The 18,757-nt window shown below is 36.7% G+C and overlaps 1 protein-coding gene across 1 annotated transcript in view; it reads right to left on the bottom strand.

Moving 5' to 3' along the window:
• Robo2 (roundabout guidance receptor 2) overlaps positions 1 to 18,757 on the bottom strand; it is a 1,235,714-nt gene that overhangs the window by 767,443 nt on the left and 449,514 nt on the right.

The raw sequence follows: 18,757 nt of genomic DNA, 5'->3' as shown, positions 1-18,757 counted from the left end.
CAACTCTGAATTTCTCAAAGACTGAATAAATCCAGTTTCTTTGTATTCTTCTCCCAGTTACAATGTTTGTTTCCTTAGAATGCTCATTTGATATATCTATTCAATCATTGTCAAAATGTAACCCCTGTCATCTACAAATATCAAAATGATATATGATATTTATATGAGAGTATAAGACTCAGAGACAGAAGTTTCTTTCACAGAAGAAAATTCAGTGTGCCAGAAGATTTTAAAACACCATTAGTCTTGAAAAAAAAAAATCCTCATATTGAAGCCCTTCACAGATAATGAGATCCAAATAATGATTCAGGAATGGCATATGTTAATGAAGGAGCACCGAAGACCGAGCAGAAAGGTAAGACATCTACATATGGAAATTGTGTCATTAAGCCCAGATTTAAAAAAAAAAAAAAAGCTAATATATGGAAAGAAAGAATAAAACCTATCTAATATATCTGATGGATCAGCCTTGGGAGAATTCAAGCACATAGGCCTTCTTGAAATCACAGTTCCATTTCTCAAGAAAATAAGCAAGAAAAAAAAATATAAGAAAAGAATACAGCATACCTTACAATATAGACCTTCGAGGCAGATATAATGAGGGTGTGAATAATGCTGTGTGGTCTTATTGATTGAAAGCTTTGGCCATGGCATTTCATCCATCACATTTCATTCCTCATTACACAGAAGCAGTGCGTTTTTGTGAAGTAGATATGTGATTTTAAAAATTTATCTTTTCTCTAAAATCTTTTTACCTTTACCATTATGTTGGTTATATGGTGTCTTATCTCTAGCAGAGTAGAGACACACAGAATTTTTTGTGTCCCAGAATGTTCACGTAGGCTGACAATGCTAGGAACTTTAGAGCAAAACAATGTGCATACAGAAACATTTCAAGCTCATCTCGTTATTGCTTTAATTTCAATTTCTTTGGGTCATTGGTTGATTTAAATATAAGTCATTGACTATTAAGGACACAGATTCTTATTAGTGAAAATGGAAAATGATTGGATCCCCTGGTATTAGCTAGTAGTGCCCACTTCAGCAGATGACCATGGCATGATAATTATATCATCTTTTCGTACCTAGTAATCACAAGGCATTGGCCACTATGATCGGTGTACTACTCTGATATCTCAACAGAGCTGGAGGGAACAGAGTACAGTTAGAAGGGATCTTAGAGATCAGTGTATAGAAAATTCAATTTCATTAACAAGCACTGGGTCATCTACAGAATTGGTTAAGCAAGCAGCAGTTACATTATTGTATTTCTAATTGGCTGAGGTTTAGTCTTATCGTTTTTGGACACATCTGCACAAGCTTGGACGTGACTTAGAAGGTGGCTGCTGGGTTTGTCCTTGAGATACTGTGAGGCTGACTTATATCCTCTGTGCTTGTTCTCTCTCTTGACCCTGAATGTAAGGGCCTTGTAGATAAATGGCCCTTTGTTGGAAAAGACACCTGTTTGTCCTTCTCAGAGAACTGGAATCTAAATCCAGTTGTGAAAATGGGAGAGTTTAACCCCTTATATGCCTTACTATACATTACTGCTTATTGACAAATGGACATAATCTTGAGAAAATGTTGTCTTTCTGTCCAAGTCATGAGCATTTTATTGTGGATTGTAAACACTACTACAAATTAAAAGCAAGAAAATTTCAAATGATAATGTGAGTATCACAGTATAGGTCCACCTATAAAGCTTAGGAATCAAGCTCACAGAACTCAAAGTACTTCTGTTGGATGCCTTGATGGTGTCTAACTCAGAAAAAAATGCTCATTTTCTAAACACTATGTGCTTGGGGACAGCTTTAACTGTCTGATGAGCAGAGCATGTTGAGGGCCATATGTAATATGCGTGGATATGATGAATATTTGCTTACTACCCTTTTAGAGTGAGGATTATGTTTTCCAAAGTAAGCATTAATAGTCAGCATTGTTACATTAATCATTTTCAAGAAGTAAGAAAGTGCCTATCTATAAAATTAATATGTCCTTTAAATTTAAAAAGATACAGCGTTTACTTATTTTGTATATTTCCCCCCATTTCTCTTAGGCATCTTCCTGTCATTTTGTAACTTTTGTTTAAGGAAATTGAAAGGTTTACAGAAAGCACATAATGATTTTAGACAATGGCTTTGATCCTTGCCAGGCCTGAGAGGAAGACAGCTCCTTCAAATTTGAATAATGCTGCTACTTAAACACTTAAAAATGAAGGTAGACCTTAACTTGAACTTACATTTTATGGCTAGTAAGCGTAATTTTGCAGTTTGCTTAGTTTCATTATTGAAGAACTATGTTGGAATTCAGTCTGTTTGGGAACGAAGGCTTCTTCAGAGTGTAAACAACAGTAAAGGAAGCAAACCTTGAATGAATCTGGAATTACAGAAGCAATGCTATCCAAACGAAATATGACGTTCATTACAGATGTAATTTAAAGGTTTTACTGGCCACATTGAAAAGAACAAAATAGCAAGTAACATTAATTTTAACAAGATATTTAACCATAATATTTTAACTATTATCACCTAAGCATATAATCAGTTTATCAAAACACAGTCTATAAAAAAATAAAGTATTTTCACTCTGTTTCCGTATCTGAACTGTTACTATTTAGTTAACTTTCACACTGTCTAGTGTTTCACTGTGGACATGTAGGTACTTTATAAAATAACACAGTCTTGTAGTATTGGGTAGCATATGCTGTGAATCCTACCACATGAAAGAAATCTATAATTAAAGAAAATGAGGCAGGAACATATAGGCTCTATCACGTGGTAGCAAAAGCATCATAGTATTTGTCTACAATTGAACCACCTTCAAATGTGGAAGCATACCAACAGAATTTTCCTCAGAAGTGAGTTAAGAGCAAGAAAGGGGTTCAGGAATCGCTGCTAAAGACACTTGAGAGAGCTGGGCAGAGGTGGAGCACGCCTTTAATCCCAGCACTGGGGAGGTAGAGCCAGGCAGATCTCTGTGAGTTGGAGGCCAGTCTAATATACAGAGCAAGATCCAGGACAAGCACCAAAACTACACAGAGAAACCCTGTCTAAAAAGAATAACAACAACAACAACAAAATACTTGGGATCATCATTATAAGGGGCTTACACCCTGCACCAACTGTTGCTATTGAAGGCATGAAATGACCTACCTCCTTTGCAATATTTCTTCTTCACAAAACTTCCAGTTGAATGTTGTTTTCATTGTGGGGGCTAACAATTATGATTGAGATATGTACTTTATATCTTTTTCAATATGCTTGTGGTGTTACTAAAAACAAAATCTTTATTTTCCTTTATATTCTTTGTCTCATTACAGCCTTTGACAAATTGCCTGCTAAATAAATAAATAAATGAATGAATGAATAAATAAATAAAAAACAAGTAAGTACATACATAAATGGGTATTGGTGGTGCATATTTATGAGAGACAGACATGTGGGAGAAGTCAAACTGTGAAGACCGTTTTACTCACAGATCTCCCTGACCCTTTGAAATATCCTCAGCTGTTCTTAAAACCACAGGAAACCTATTTGTTTATGGAAGTGTGCCAGGTGTTTCTTTCTCATAAATTCATAATTGATTAATCATCATCCTCTTGAAAAATAAGGGCACTGCCATGATGAGAGGCTGCATTTTCCATTGGCACTTTAAATGGGTAGATCTTCTGAACAATGCACGGTGAAAGGCAGGGGGGTGAGGATGACAATAACTCCAAGTCAGATTTGCGGATTTATAATCTAGTGTCAGTTTGTAATGTTTAACCAACTAAACTTCACATCTACTTAAGGAACCCCCCCCAAATGGAGAAAATATGAATATGTTTTATCGTGGAATTGTGTCTAGTTTATTCTTTCAGTATAATACTGACTAAGAAGCAATGAAGCAAAACATTATGTTGCTGACACATGAAAAGATGGCTGTACTTTGGTCATAATTTCATATCACCATATTTATTATAGATAGCTCTGAATTAAATATAAATATGGACAATACTAAGTGGCATAAAGTCCATGTTAACAAATGACCATAATCTTCCTTGGAAGCTTCCAGTACTTATTAGACAATGGAAGATGGCCATGCCAAAAATGGAGAAGATAACAATGGTGTTGAGGCACTAGACAGTGGAAGAGATGAATGTCTTAGCTAGCCGATGTTTTCTAAAGCCAAATAGCATCAGGTAAAACAACATGTACCTTCTGTGCAGAGTAAGAGAGCTTATTCATCCATCAACCCATAATAAAAGATCTGGGTGAATTTTTAGAGGGATTTCTTCTACTATGGCCAGGGACAACAAATAGATTACAGATGAAGAGCTTATTGTCCAGATAACATCTTAAAGAGCATAAAGAAACTATTGAATGGAGATTATAAGCACAATAATAAGTTATTTGTTAACTAAAATATAGTGTCCTTTTGTCTTATGTTTAGTATCATACTTCCCTTTGCAATCATCATTTATAGTTTGTATAATAAGCCAACATAGATCAAGCATAGAATACTGAATTTTACAGATGACCAATGAGTTAGGTTGACATAACTTCAACACTTTCACTAAATAAATCAAGGTCTTTGAGTAGAATCATCATCATCATCTTCATCATTATGATCATGATCATGTGGGAATCATCAACACATGATCTCTCACATCCTGGTTCTAACATATTTTTGAGCATCATACCATCTAATAAGCAGAGATAAATAAATAATTTGATCACCAAGAAAAGATGATTTTGTTTGTGGGTTGCTATGGAGTAGTTACATAAAACCAAGGTAGGGGCCATACTTAAAGAGGAAAATGTTTCTGATGAAATTCTCATAATCCTGAGTTTTGTTGGGTACTTTGTACCTTAGTACAGTAAATTTAGAAAAAATCAATGCACTGAAAGTCAAAATTATAAATGCTATTTTTATTGAATAACTGCCAAGAATAAAGGAATATTATACAGATAACTTTCTTCATTTGATCAACATATACAGATTTATTGAGTGACAAAAGTTAGTTTTGTTGTCTCTGTTTATGTTTTGCTAAGCAATCAAAATTTTATGTAAATAACATTATAAATTGGAATATAAATATTTAGTAATTATAATAATTTCCTAGTATTATGAGATGTGGAATTCTGCTATTTCAACTAGTTCATATATTAATATACATTGCTCATTTCTATCAAATTTTATTTATGTGAAATTTTAGAAAGTCACTCATTCTGAAGATTTTTTTTCATCTCAAGGGAGAACTGAGTTTTAAGGTTGGTTGAATCATTTATAGTTTTCTAATATTGGTGATTTGTTGGGTTTTTTTGCCATTTAACAACATGACATATTAAAGTGTTAGTTTGCTTTTCATATAGTATGTAATTTTAGAAGAAAGAAGAGCTTAAAGTCATCTTTTACTGAACATGCTTCACAACTGGAAAACAAGATGGTAAAATTCTAGAATCACTGAGAAGAAGCAATGGGATCCATTTATCAGTGACAGGATAGGAGGACTGGATAAATCTCATCTGTAGCTTTGCTGTGCATTTGCTGTGTAGAACAGTTGCTTCCAAACTTTGTTCACACAGCATTCTACAGAACACTGGCCTCACAAAGTTTCATTAAAAAAAAGAAAGAAAAAAAAGCATAAACTTGGAAAATAATTTAGAACATGCCTATGAGATTGCAAAGCAGTCTCAGATATTAAATTATTGACATCACATGTTAAGATGAAGCAAACAAAACACTATTTAAACAACACTTCCCCTGATGAGCAGCTTTTAATTTTAACACAAAGCAAGTACTTTTATCATATAGATCTCCAGTTGGGTTGAAATAAAAGTTATTTCTATTTTTGAAGTAGCATGTAAAATAAATTTAGTATTTTATGAGTGTCTCAATACTTGTAGATATTTTCTTCCTTGCTAACAATAGTACTATCATTTTGGGTTTATCTTTAGAAAAATATAAAAGGTAGATTTCATGTTTCTGATGATTAATATTTTTAAATAATATTTTACTATTTGAGAAATTTATACAGTGATTTTCAATCACATTTATATATTTCCCCTTCATCAACTTCTCCTAGATCAATCCCAGGTCCCTACCCAGTATATTTCATGCTTGTTTTTATGTTTTTGTTTTCCTCTCTCATTCTTTTTTAACTAGTCCAGGCCAATTTGTATTGCTCAAATACTTTTGGGTGTGGGCACACCTGGAGAATAGTTGATCTATTAGGGTCATACTCTAAAAGAAAATTGATTTCCTCTTCCCCACCTGGTGTTAAAGCCAGTGCAGCTCTGCTAGGTGTAGAACTTCAGGCTCAATTCTGAACCTCTGTGCTGTGGGAGGATCCTTCTACATGCTGTGAATATGTGTTGCTCTCATTGGTTGATAATAAAAGCTGATTTGGCCTATAGGTAGGAAGAATAAGGCTGGGTTGGAAAGCCAAACAGAGAGACAGAGAGAAGGAAGGAAGGAATCAGTAGATGCCACCCAGCCACAGAGGAAGCAAGCCACAAACCATGTGACAAAGTATAGATAAGAAATATAGGTTAATTTAAATGTAAGAGTTAACTAGTAATAAGCCTGAGCCATCAGTCAAAACATTTGTAATTAATATAAGCCTCTGAGTGATTATTTGGAAATGGCTGCAAGACAGGGTGGGACAGAGAAAAGCCTCCACTTACACCTCTGTGCTATATATACTTGCACATGTCTTGTGCATGCTGTCATAATCACTGTGAATGTATATGTATAACTTCCCTTGTGTGGTCCGAAAACACACCTTTTAATAATCTATTGTGTCTGGCTCTTAGAATCTTTCTGCTTTCTCTTCCTCCATGGTCCCTGAGCCTTGGAGGAAGGATGTGATAGGAATGTCCCATTTAGGGATATGCATTCTAGTGTTTTATTTTCTGCATGTTGACCAGTTGAGAGATCTTTGTATTTTATTTGCCATTTGCTACAGAAAGAGCCTACTCTGTTAAGGGCCAAGAAATGCATTCATCTATGAGAATTCTGTGATAAATTCTAGGTTAAAATGGGCCAAAATAGAACTTGTAAGGAAAAGAAACACAATTTACTCTTTGCATATCTTAAAGTAAATTGATTTCCATTTTTATTTCCCAATTGATAATGTTTTATATTTTACCAACACATGTCACCTCTATATTTTGTTACAATGTTTATGATATATATTAGATTGTATTTGGAAAATGTGCTATGATAATTTATAAATCAATTTTTGTTTATAATTTTATGGGTCTACTGGAAAACAATTCTCACCACTTTATAAAATTTTAAAACACTTATGTAAATTAATTTTTTTAATAACAGAGGGAATAAAGTATTTGGTTGGAACCCCTGCTTCTCCCTGCACAAACTGGGAAACCCATTTTGCTCCACTTCTCCCAACCCCACCTACACTGAGAAAACTCTGAACAAAGGAATGGCACACAAGTGCCCTCCCAGGGACCTAACTTTTGACCAAACTTGGGCATAGTCCTAGCTTCACCTGGCTGGCAGATCATCACACCTCTCCTGAGGTCTATAAAACCTCCCTGCCTTAGCCTGGCTGTGCAACTTCTCTGGCCCCATTCTTTGGGACCTGTGAACCTGCCTGGGAGCCATACCCAGTAAACCTGCATTTATCTATTTTTTTTATCTGGTCTGATCTGGCCTTATGCATGGGCAGAAACAGACCATAAGGAATCAACATCTTCTGTCCCGATAAAATAATTGAAAACATCATGCTTAATGCACAGATTTCTGAATGTGAATTATTTACTATAAGGTTTGGCTGTAACTGTTGATTCAGAGGCTTTAATGTAAAGAAAATGAAGCCAGTGTGGTGGCACATGTCTATAATCACACTTTAATTCCAACACAGCAAAGTCACAGAGGGGTGGGTCTGTGTGTTCAAGGACAGCCTGATCTAAGTAGTGAGTTTCAGTAAAGCTATGGATACATAACTGGACTGTCACAAAACAAAACAAAACAAACAAACAAACAAACAAACAAACAAAAAGGAAATGAAACAAAAAAAGAACAACAATAACAAAAAAAAGAAAGAAAATGAGCGAGGAGATGTCTAATTTAACTATTTTAGGTATCTTTAAGCATTGTTATTCTGACATGTAGTTAATATAATTTGTTCACTATGTTTATCATGCATGTGTTCTTTGCATCTTTCTATGTATTGATGAATTAATCTTCTCATAAACTTCATAAACAATATGAAGTGTTTGTTTCACCTTGTGGAAGTCCTCCCATTTCTCAAGCAACGTGAGCTGAGTTACTTTTCTGTTGTCACTCAGCAAGTCAATACTAGATTCAAGATACATAGTCTACAGTTCTCTAGTTCTATATCTGTTCTCAGAGTGTTCAATTACCCACCAGAGAGCAATGACAAATATTAGCAGTGATTTATGGTAAATCATTAGCAATTGTTCCACTATACATTTATCCCAATGAAAGCTTGCCTATTTAGGGGTTACTACCCCCACTCCCACCTTGCTCTTAAGAAAAGATCCATTGTAGATGTCTGCATAATTGTCCTAATTCTGGAATTTCATCAGACATACTGTTAACAGTTGGGCAGTATGCATTCAGCATCACCTTTCACATTACAGAAACAACAAGAATAATGAGAATGCTGTCTCTTGCTCATCCATTTTTAATGGATTTCCCTATTTGAATCATGTCTTGTCTATTCATTTCTAAGGGGGCTATCTTCCTAATTTTTTTTTCTGTTACACATCATAGCAATATTCTGTTTTTCACAGTTGCTCTGTGGTCTAACACTACTTCCTCCTTTGATTCTATAGTCGGTGTGCAATAACTTTAATGTTAGAAGAGCATAAATGCACGGACTCCTAGAGTTAGAACAAACATTCAACTTCATTAGACTAATATAGACTTCTCACTGTTGTTGGAATAGGTGAGATGGATGGTTATGTAAAGATTTCTTGGTCTAAGTTTCTATGACTTACAGAATGCAGAAAGTATTTTGGGTCCAAATTCTTACATTAGAAAACTCTCCCCTGAACCTTGGCCTATAGTTGCAAAGGTAATGATTATCTATCTTGGAATCTCTAAGTATAAAAATATAGATGCAATCATTTTGATTTTGGAAAGTTAAGTTGTTACTACTAATTGCAACCAAGAGATTAAGACATGGAAATAGAAAGTGACTTTCTTGGAAGCATGAAAACTCAGTTGTAACCAAGGTTTTGATCCTGGCTCTAGCATTTCTTCTACCAGCCTTGCTGTTTAATAAGTTGCCTTTAAACAGAGTAACTTCAAACAACTGTTTTATATTTTCTCCCATTTTGTCAGTCAGGAATTTGGGAAGAGCTTGGCTTAGTGGTTCATGTTTCTCCCACAGTAGGAATCAAATATCAACTAATGCTGACTAAAAGTCATCACCTGAAGTTTTACAGGAATTGTATATCCATGGTGACTCAATCAACTGATGGTAGGACAAGATGTCATCTCTTGCTGGGCACTAGTATGGCACTTACACATGACACCTCCAATATCAAGGGGTCTCTAAAGGGTTGGGTATCTTTTTAATGTATGTTTTTTTTTTTCTTTCACAGTGAATATCCCAAGAGAGCCAGTTGCAGACTATGAAGCCTTTAAGAATGGCCTTTGGAATTTATCTGCATAATTTTCATTCCAGTATATTACCTTCAGGATTCACAAGCATTCACAATCTTGCCCTGAATCACAGAAAGAATGTATGGAACCCACATTTCAATATGAAATTTAAACGTTTGCAATGACAGAACTACACAACGAATAGAAAACCCAGGAGTCAGAGTTCAGTTTGGTCTACCCTATTAAACCCTAACAGCCTTGAGAAATGTTATGAAATTCATTCTTTCCCTATGTCTTCCTTGACAAACATGTATTCACTTCTTGTAGTGAAACTAAGTGGATTGGGTAGTCTGCAAGGTTTTAGATAATTAATATTTGAGCCTTAGCTGCATACTATCTATTAAAATTCAATACCGTTTAATATTTCTATAAGAAAGATGGAGCATAAGTACTGTGAATCCAGCTGTAAAAACAAAGCAACAGCAAAATCAAAACATGTCTGCAAATTTAGGTAGAAGAACAGAAGCACAAATCTGTGGTCAGGAATATCATCAAGTGCTGTATATAAGTAAGGAATATGCAGGGTTAACTCCAGAAGTACCCTATTGCATAAGAAACCAAGAGAGGGTCACAAGCTATGAAGTGAGAGGAACATCAGGAAGCACACATGATAGAGATGTGGCCATGTCTATCCCTGATTTAAGCAACAACAACAACAACAACAACAACAAAACCTCAAGGAATTTCCAAATGCACTTTTATCAAAGAAAGTGAGAAATATGAAAAAAGGCACTGAGTTAAATTTGGTAAGAATATTGCATGCTTAGCATATGTGTTTAAAAATATATAATCTGGAATATTAAGACCAGGAAATTGAAACCCCAATGAAGAAATTGTGTGGAGCACATATAGCATCATTAAATATTAATGATGTAACTCATATAAAGCACTCAGAATGTAAGCATTAAGAACATAAATATTTCTGGAGGGAATATTTTTAAAGTAGTTGAAATTGTATGAAGTTTCAATAGAGTTTGGAGAAGAGAAAAAGCATACTTAAGCAATCCATGTGTTCTTACTACAAAGGGAACATGAAACTAGATTGAAATCAGGTGTTGACTTAATTTAATTTCGCCATGCATGTGTTGGGTTGTGTTCCAATTGCTGAACATATGCATTTACATATAGTAATCAAGGCACACCAAGCAGCAGGGAGAACAGACTCTCCCTCCTAATTCTCAAGGGACAAAACACATGGAGATCCTTTCAGTTGGATGTTGTGATTTCCTTGCCTATGAGTGAGCTAATTAAAATGAGTGAGTGTTGTCCAGATAAAGATTCTTTGTTATTGAAATTACCTGAACATGCAAAATGTTAGCGTTAGGGGGAAAAAAAAATCAGATTTCTTTTTAACAGCTCCAAGTTTTAATTACTTAAGAAAAAAGAATTTTACCTGTAAGAACTGGTGTGCAAAAAAATGGTTTAAAAAGCACAATCAGAGCTCTGATTCAGAGCACACTCAGTTCAAGAGATCCTTGCTAGTGAGCGTGTCTGCAAAGCCGCCATATTGAATCAGCTGGGACCATCAGAATGTCCATCCTCGGGTTCCATGAGGATACATATGGGCATTAAAATGGGGACACACAACACTGCTTGTCTGTCATTCGGTGGCATCGGTGAGGGAGAGCTGCCCACCCCTCTCCTCACTCCTTGCTGCCTGTGGCAGGCATGAAAGCTGACCCTGGGATCATGAAAGTAGGGGAGCGGGTTCTTCCCCTCACTGCATTCTGCCCCTCACTGGCTGCAGCACTCAGGAGAGCAGACCCTGTACCTTGCTTGGGCAGCACAGTAGAGCTGACCATTTTGGTAGGGGTAAAGGTGAGCAGGCCCGGTGGGGTGAGAGCCGGAGCGCTGACCCCATCCCCCCTCATCTGCCATGTGGTAATATGGGTGAGGAAAAGGTGCTCTTCCCCCTTTTCACCCTTGCCACCTGCATGAGATGGGGAGCTAGCATGGGGGGTGGGGGCATGAGAGCAGGGGAGCTGGTCCTGCCCCTCCCTGGCTACAGCATCCCAGAGAGTGGGCCCTTTATCTCTCCTGGGCAACACAGTAGAGCTGGATCTGGTGGTGTGGATGCAGGTGATCTGGCGCCGAGGACATAAAAGCAGAATTGGTCCGGTCCTTTACTGCCTGCTGCATGGGGTGAGCTAGCTGGGGTAGTGCTGGAGATCGCACCCTGGTGATTAGGATGAGGGAGAGCTTGTGGGCTGACCAACCCTTCTATCACCCAGGTCCAGAACTAGGCCCACCTCAACACCCGCTCTGTGAACTGCTGGAGCATGTGAAGGGGCCATTCATGCAGATCCAAAGCTGTAGGATCTCCATCACACAGGGCAACAACAGGATACCCAAGAGGAATCCCAGTGAGGGCCCAGGACCTAGGGTATAGCAGAAGCCAGAGGCCTCGAACCAGACTATTGATTCATTGCAAGCAAAGGTGTGTGGATCAAAGGTATATACTGCATGACTCACTGGATCACACTATACCTTTTATCACAAGATATAAGGATATGTGATGATATTGTATTCCCCACCTTTAATCCTTGGGAGGCAGAGATCCATCTGGATCTCTGTGAGTTCAAAGCCACACTGGAAACAGCCAGGCATGGTGACTCAAACGCCTTTAATCCCAGGAAGTGATGGCAGAAAGCAGAAAGGTATATAAGGCATGAGGAACAGGAACTAGAGCCTGGTTAAGCTTTTAGGTTTTTGAGCAGCACAGTTCAGCTGAGAGGCATCCAGTCTGAGGAAACAGGATCAGCTGAGGAATTGGTAAGGTGAGGTGTGGCTTGTTCTGCTTTTCTGATCTTCTAGTATTCACCCTAATAACTGGCCTCAGGTTTGTTTTTATTAATAAGACCATTTAAGATTCATGCTACAAGGTTATGGAAGTTGAATGATATAGTTAGCTAGCTAGCTAGATAGACAGATAGATGACAGATATTAACCTAACATGAAAAGTTAAATGAATTAATGGACAGTAAGAAGTGTAGTCTGCTATTAAGTGTTTAAGATATGGACTGGCATGTGGTAGGCATTTGATATCAATATTAACTGAGCAAATTGCATTTTATAGTTATCACTTTATCATGTAAAGTAATTTTGCATGCATTATTTCACCTTGGGTCTCACAACAACCCCCTGAAGCAGGTAGACTAGGTAGCTGGCATCATTAGACAGATGCTTTCAACTTGTCAACTTTGTCATAGCTCTTAAAATCAACAGGTCTGACAAAAGCTTTTAGTGCATGACTGATGTTGAGAATGTTCATGCATTAAAGAGAGCACTTTCAATTGTCTCCTAAGGAGGATCCTTTTTTCCATGCTTATTGCCTTTGTTTAACAAAGACTAAAATAGCTAACTGCTATGGAAATGCCAACTTCTTAGTTACAAATTTAGCTGCTTTGATTAATCCCACAGCACTTTATATCCATCTAGGTTACTTAAAGACAGTCTGGGAAAATGTTGCATGGCCCCATGGTAACTTGGGGCACCAGTTCTGCATCCAGCCTCTCTCTCCCTAGAGCAATACATTCAGCTATTTGAGCGCTGTGTGCACCTCCACAAAGACAAATACACTCAAAACTAAGACGTTTCAATGAGGGAATTGTGAAAGTGTTTAGAGGCAAAAAAGCAGCTAGGTTTACAGATTCACAGGCAAGATCAGAACTGGAGTTCTTTTCCCCATGGTGAGCCTTATTTTTAATTCCAAAGTGTGATACATGGAAAGATACATGATCTGACCCAAAGGTAGTGGTTTACAGTTGCTACTAATCTAAGTCTGAAATTTACTTTCAATACAAGTTGCCTCTTATATATGGTTTCCTAGCATTAAAAAAAAACAAAGATGGGTCTCTTGTATAGAAATACAAAAAAAAAGTAAAGGTATGATTTTTTTAATTGAATAAATACTTCATTGATACAAAAGTACATTGGATTGTGCTTTGTATTAAGTGAATGGTTATTTATTAAAGTATCCATTTCTTATGTTGTTGAGAACAGGAAATATTCTCAATAAATCATTTTGATGCCATACAACAATCTTCTTGAAATTTGTTCATTATGAATTTGTCTAATTTATAATATTCAAAGACAATTATGTAAATAGCTGTGTAGGTATTTCCTGTTTTCAACTCCTTCATTAATTCTAATGGCCTGAAAGCTTAAAATGCATATTTATAAATGTCTGAAACAAATGCTAATCTCTAGCATGAAATACAGAAGAAACTTTTTTTTTTTGGTTTTCAAGACAGGTTTTCTCTGCCTGCTTCTCTCTCCTAAGGACTAGGGTTAAAGTGCTCTACTGCTGCTTCGTTTGAAATTCAGTTTTTGTTGAACTCTCCCAAATTACTATTACTTTTTTCCTTCGAGAAGGTGAAAGGGAAACTCTTCCTTTCTACTGGTATTTATAATTATTTCACTATCTTAGGTGAGGAAATAATTCACATAATTGCTACCATGTTTTAATCACTGGCTATATGTCAACATTATAGTACGTGCCTAACACAACACTTTAACTTCAAACCAAGATTATCATTTCCATAGTAAATGAGGGGAAATGAAAGATTAAAGAAATTAAATTCAGGGTTTGGAAGATGACTCATTGGGTAAGTTGCTTGCCATGAAAGCATGAGAATGTGAGTTTGAACCCCCTGATCCCACACAAAGCCAGATGTGGTAATGCCTGAGGGTTATAATCCCAGTGCTTCTACTGGAGACAAGAAGGAATGAAGGGCTGATATGCATAGTTGTCTTCTGACCTCTCCATTCACGCTGTTACCTGGACATGTCCTCATTTACCTACAGGAATACATATACAAACATGCACACACCCACATACACACAAATTAAAAAGAATTTATTTGAAATTAAAAGTGAAACTAAGTTTGCCTAAAGCCACAGCTTAATCAAGTAATATATCGAATCCTGTGTTCTTCCTACCACATCACGCGAAATGCTTGTGGCATTACACAATGCCACTATTATAATAAAGCAAGGTTGGAGTTTTCAGAAACCCACATTGCTTTTCTTTTCTGAAAACCCTTTTGGTAATAGAAATGACAGTGTAGTCCGGGGGAGAGAGAGAACAGGCAGACTAAGGCAATTAAGTTGGAGGGTAATGATAGACAGTCATTTTACAATTAGTTAAAACAACCTATCTGTAAAACATTTACATGGCAAGTGCATTGGTAAGGAGGTATGTTGCCTACTTTCCAAATGAAGACCCTTTTGAAAGGGAAAACCCACAGAAGAAATAGGTGCCCACATATTTAAACTGGGACTGGTAATGGGCAAATGGAGTGTGAACTTTCCCCATGCACATGGGGATTAGCACCATGGGGGAGCAGTGAAGGGTCAAAACAATTGAAACCAACCCAAATTCCCCACAAGAGGTGCTGATTGGGTCTTTCAGGGTTTGCATTTTATGTAATCTCACATAGTTTATGGAATATATGTGGCCCCAATATTTATTTTCAACAATGAAACCGACAAGTACTTGGCTCAACAATGTACTGTAAGAATAAAGCAACAACAAACATTTATAATTTCTGAACCATTGGATATTTTCTTCCTTAAAGAGATAAGCCAGTGAGAAATTATCTAGTTATTTGCATTTAACAAGTTACTCCCCTTATTTGGGGGTGATGACAAGTTATCTTTGGTAGAGCATTCCTCCTCAAAGCATTTAGACAGCTCCAAGTTGATAAAAAGAGAAGAGATACAAGGGTTGGTCAGACATTTAAGTTTTCTTGATCCAGAAGCCGTGTAAATTTTATGCTTAAACAAACTTCATTATACTTCAATCAAGTATTGAAAATATTTTATAAGATCTAAATAAGAGATACATGGTCATGGAACAAAAAGGTAATACTTAAAAGTACACCTGCAAATGCCAGATACTTTTTAAATGTCTCATCAAAAAGAATTTATACAATTCCAAACTAACCAAATTGAATTGACAATCCAATAAATGGAATTTTATATTATGTTTGTTATCAGCTAAATAATTCATTATTTCATTTTATATGCACACTCTTTTAATTAACACTCTGACTCAGGGCGAAGATGATAATCCTTCATTTCCCCAAGCCTCTGACACACAAAAAAGTATAATCACGTGCCTGAGCTCTTGGCTAAAGGTTAGTGATCTCACTTGAAGGGCTTTTGATCGGTGGTGCAAACACCCAATCAAGTGCACCTCCACCTCCACTGCTGAGGGTGCCACCTCCATCCTTGCACTCTTCTCTCCTGTTTTTTTCTCTTTTGCTCTTCCTTCCCCTTCCCTCCCCCCCCCTTGGCTCCTCCCCTTCTTCCTCCAAGCCCAGCCTGTGATTGCTGATGCTTGTCTTCTACCAGCTTTTTCCCCTGAAATAATCAACTTGGAAGGGTGGCTAGGGGGTTCTTCTTTTCCTTTTCAACACATATTTTCTTCTAAAACACAATCATGTATTTTCAGCAATGGTGTACATATTTTAAAACAGGGTAAAAATAATGACTAAATTGACTAAAGGTAATTGGAACCTATTTGGGGGGAGTGAAAAGGAGGATCAATTGTTTGGTGATTTTGGAAGCAGTCTAATACTTGTGTAATGGTTAATTATTATTACCCGAAGCTCACATATTTCATTAATATTTTATTTTAAAGGGGATTACCCACATCAAATCACTGAATGACCCCCATTTGAGAATTACTAGTGTTTATTATCTTTTCTTTGATTCACATCTTTCCGCTACCACATCCTTGAACTGTGCCCACCAACATTTTAATTCCCTTAGTCACTATTGAAATATATTTAAGATACAATGTGACTCAGCAATCCACTGAAGAGAATTCAGAAAGCTTGACTTCTAAGGCTGTGTTGTAATAACAGTGTTTGCAAAATGCAGGTGAGACAAAGAGAATCATGTAGTCAGTGTTTTGAAAAAGATCTGAGAATCCTATTGATTACAAATGTCTCACTACACATTAAGAAATCATACTATACAGCACAAGAAACAACAGTCACTTAGTGAAGATGTTCACAGAAAGATTGATGCTACCCATCTCATACCTTGAAGGCTAGGTAATACTTTTTCAACTCCTCACAGTATGTAAAACCTTGGTCCCCCAAAACAAGACCTTTCAGAAATTACATTTTGTGATTTGATTACAGACTTATTTTATTTTAGTAGAGACTGTTTGATAAGCCCTGTGTCCTATTAATCTGTTGTTAAAGAGCAACAAACAACTCTGTGTATTGTATCACTTTTATCACCTTTCCTTCAGGCATTTTTACAACTATGTGTTGCCAATTTATTCTTTGTCAGTTCCAAATCTGTATTTCTTGGCTCTTATTTTTTGCTATTGAAACAGGACTCTAGTATTTCCCATGCCAGCTGGCACAAGCCAAGTTTGGTCAATAGAGGGTACAGGATGAATGCTAAAAGATCAAAACAAGAAAAGACTTCTTTTCCAGGTTCAGAAGATTCTGGAACATTTCCCAGTACATACGGTATAAAGTTGGACCAGGTGTACTTACCCAGTGGATTGCTTCATATGACATTCCTATGGGTCAGCTTGGTCTGTTGTCACTAGGTAGATAGTTCCTGTCCCAGCATCCAGCTCTCTTGGATACAATCAAGCTCTTACTATACTCAGTGACTAAGGTATCATGCAAACAGCTAGTGCTGGAATACCATGCTGATTCTCTTTGACCAACAGCCAGGTGTGCTTGAAATTGTACCAAAATACATAGAAGTTAAAATTCCTGATATAATTCTTAAAATAAGATTTCTTTACAGTTCTTAATAGAACCACACCATCAGATGGTAAGAAGTTTAAAGCAATTACATTATGGTGGCCATTTTGTTGTTGTTGTTCAGGAGAATATAAATTCATCAGACACTGAAGTCAGCAGAGGATCTGGAAGACAAATTGGTGGCTGAGATACTCACTACACAAATAAAACCTGAGTTAAAATCCCAAGAAACCAAGTCCAGAGGCAGGACCAGCAGTCTATGCCTGCAATCTCAGAGCTGTGAGGTAGAGACAGGAGGATCCTGATGCTTGATGCTAGCTAGTCTAGCCAATAAACAGCCAATCAGGGAGCTCCAGTTTCAGTAGATACTCTGTTGTAGCACAAATAAAAACAGGAGATGGAGAGCAAAAGAGGGAGACACCTAACATTGACCTCTGGCTTTTATATGAGCTCACAGTTTCAGACACATGCACCTGCATACACACTTACACACCTACACACACCTACACACACACACACACACACACATACACACATGCACACACACACCAAAAAGTCAGTACAACTGTTGTTATTATACTGGCAGTTAGTCAGATTTTGAGGGAAGTAGCAATGAAATAGCGTCAGCAATGCAAATCCTGAAGACTTTTACTAGAAAAATATAAAATCAGTTAGGAAAATCATTGTGGCTATGTGTTAGGAGAAAACAGAAATAAGGTTTATGGTTTCTCTTGAGTTAGGTCACACAGAGTAGATTTTTTTTTACCCTGTTTAAGGAAGTGCTCTCAAACATAGCAATAAAGGGGAGGGAACACATGGCAGAAAGAGAGAGTGCTAACTGGGGTCTAACTGTAACAAGTAATATGCTCAACTCTGTGAATCCTGGATTTTATATGGAACAGTTCCCCCAAAAGTCCACATCTTAATAGCACTGCACAGTGAAAGGGAATCACTTTTAATAAGAAAACAGTCAAATAATCCTAAATCTGTCTCATTACAGTTTGAATGTGGAGGTAAACCAAATATATCATTAATGTAAGTGATATGGCATTTGATTAAACTTCAGATAGTGGGTATAAATAATGAGAACACATACAACATCAAAGGTTAGAAGATGACTTCAAATTTCAGTCTTTCTACTGATTAGCTTTGGCTCTGCCGAATCTTGTTTCCTTTCCCTGCCTCACTTTTATTGCAAGATTATACTGTTGGAATCATCATTTAAAAGTCTTTCTTGCTTTAAACCAGTGAGATTCAATAGAGAAAATCAAATTTATAGTTATCCGTTTAGTAAATAGTTTCCCTCCGAAAGGATAGCTCAAAGGTCACAAAGCCATTTTGATCTCCATTTGAGAATAATGCAGCTTCCTTATCCT

This window comes from Peromyscus leucopus, chromosome 12 (assembly GCF_004664715.2).
Source record: "Peromyscus leucopus breed LL Stock chromosome 12, UCI_PerLeu_2.1, whole genome shotgun sequence".
NCBI lineage: Eukaryota > Metazoa > Chordata > Mammalia > Rodentia > Cricetidae > Peromyscus > Peromyscus leucopus.
Note: the sequence above shows the minus strand (reverse complement) of the source record. Positions and strands in the feature narration are given on the sequence as shown.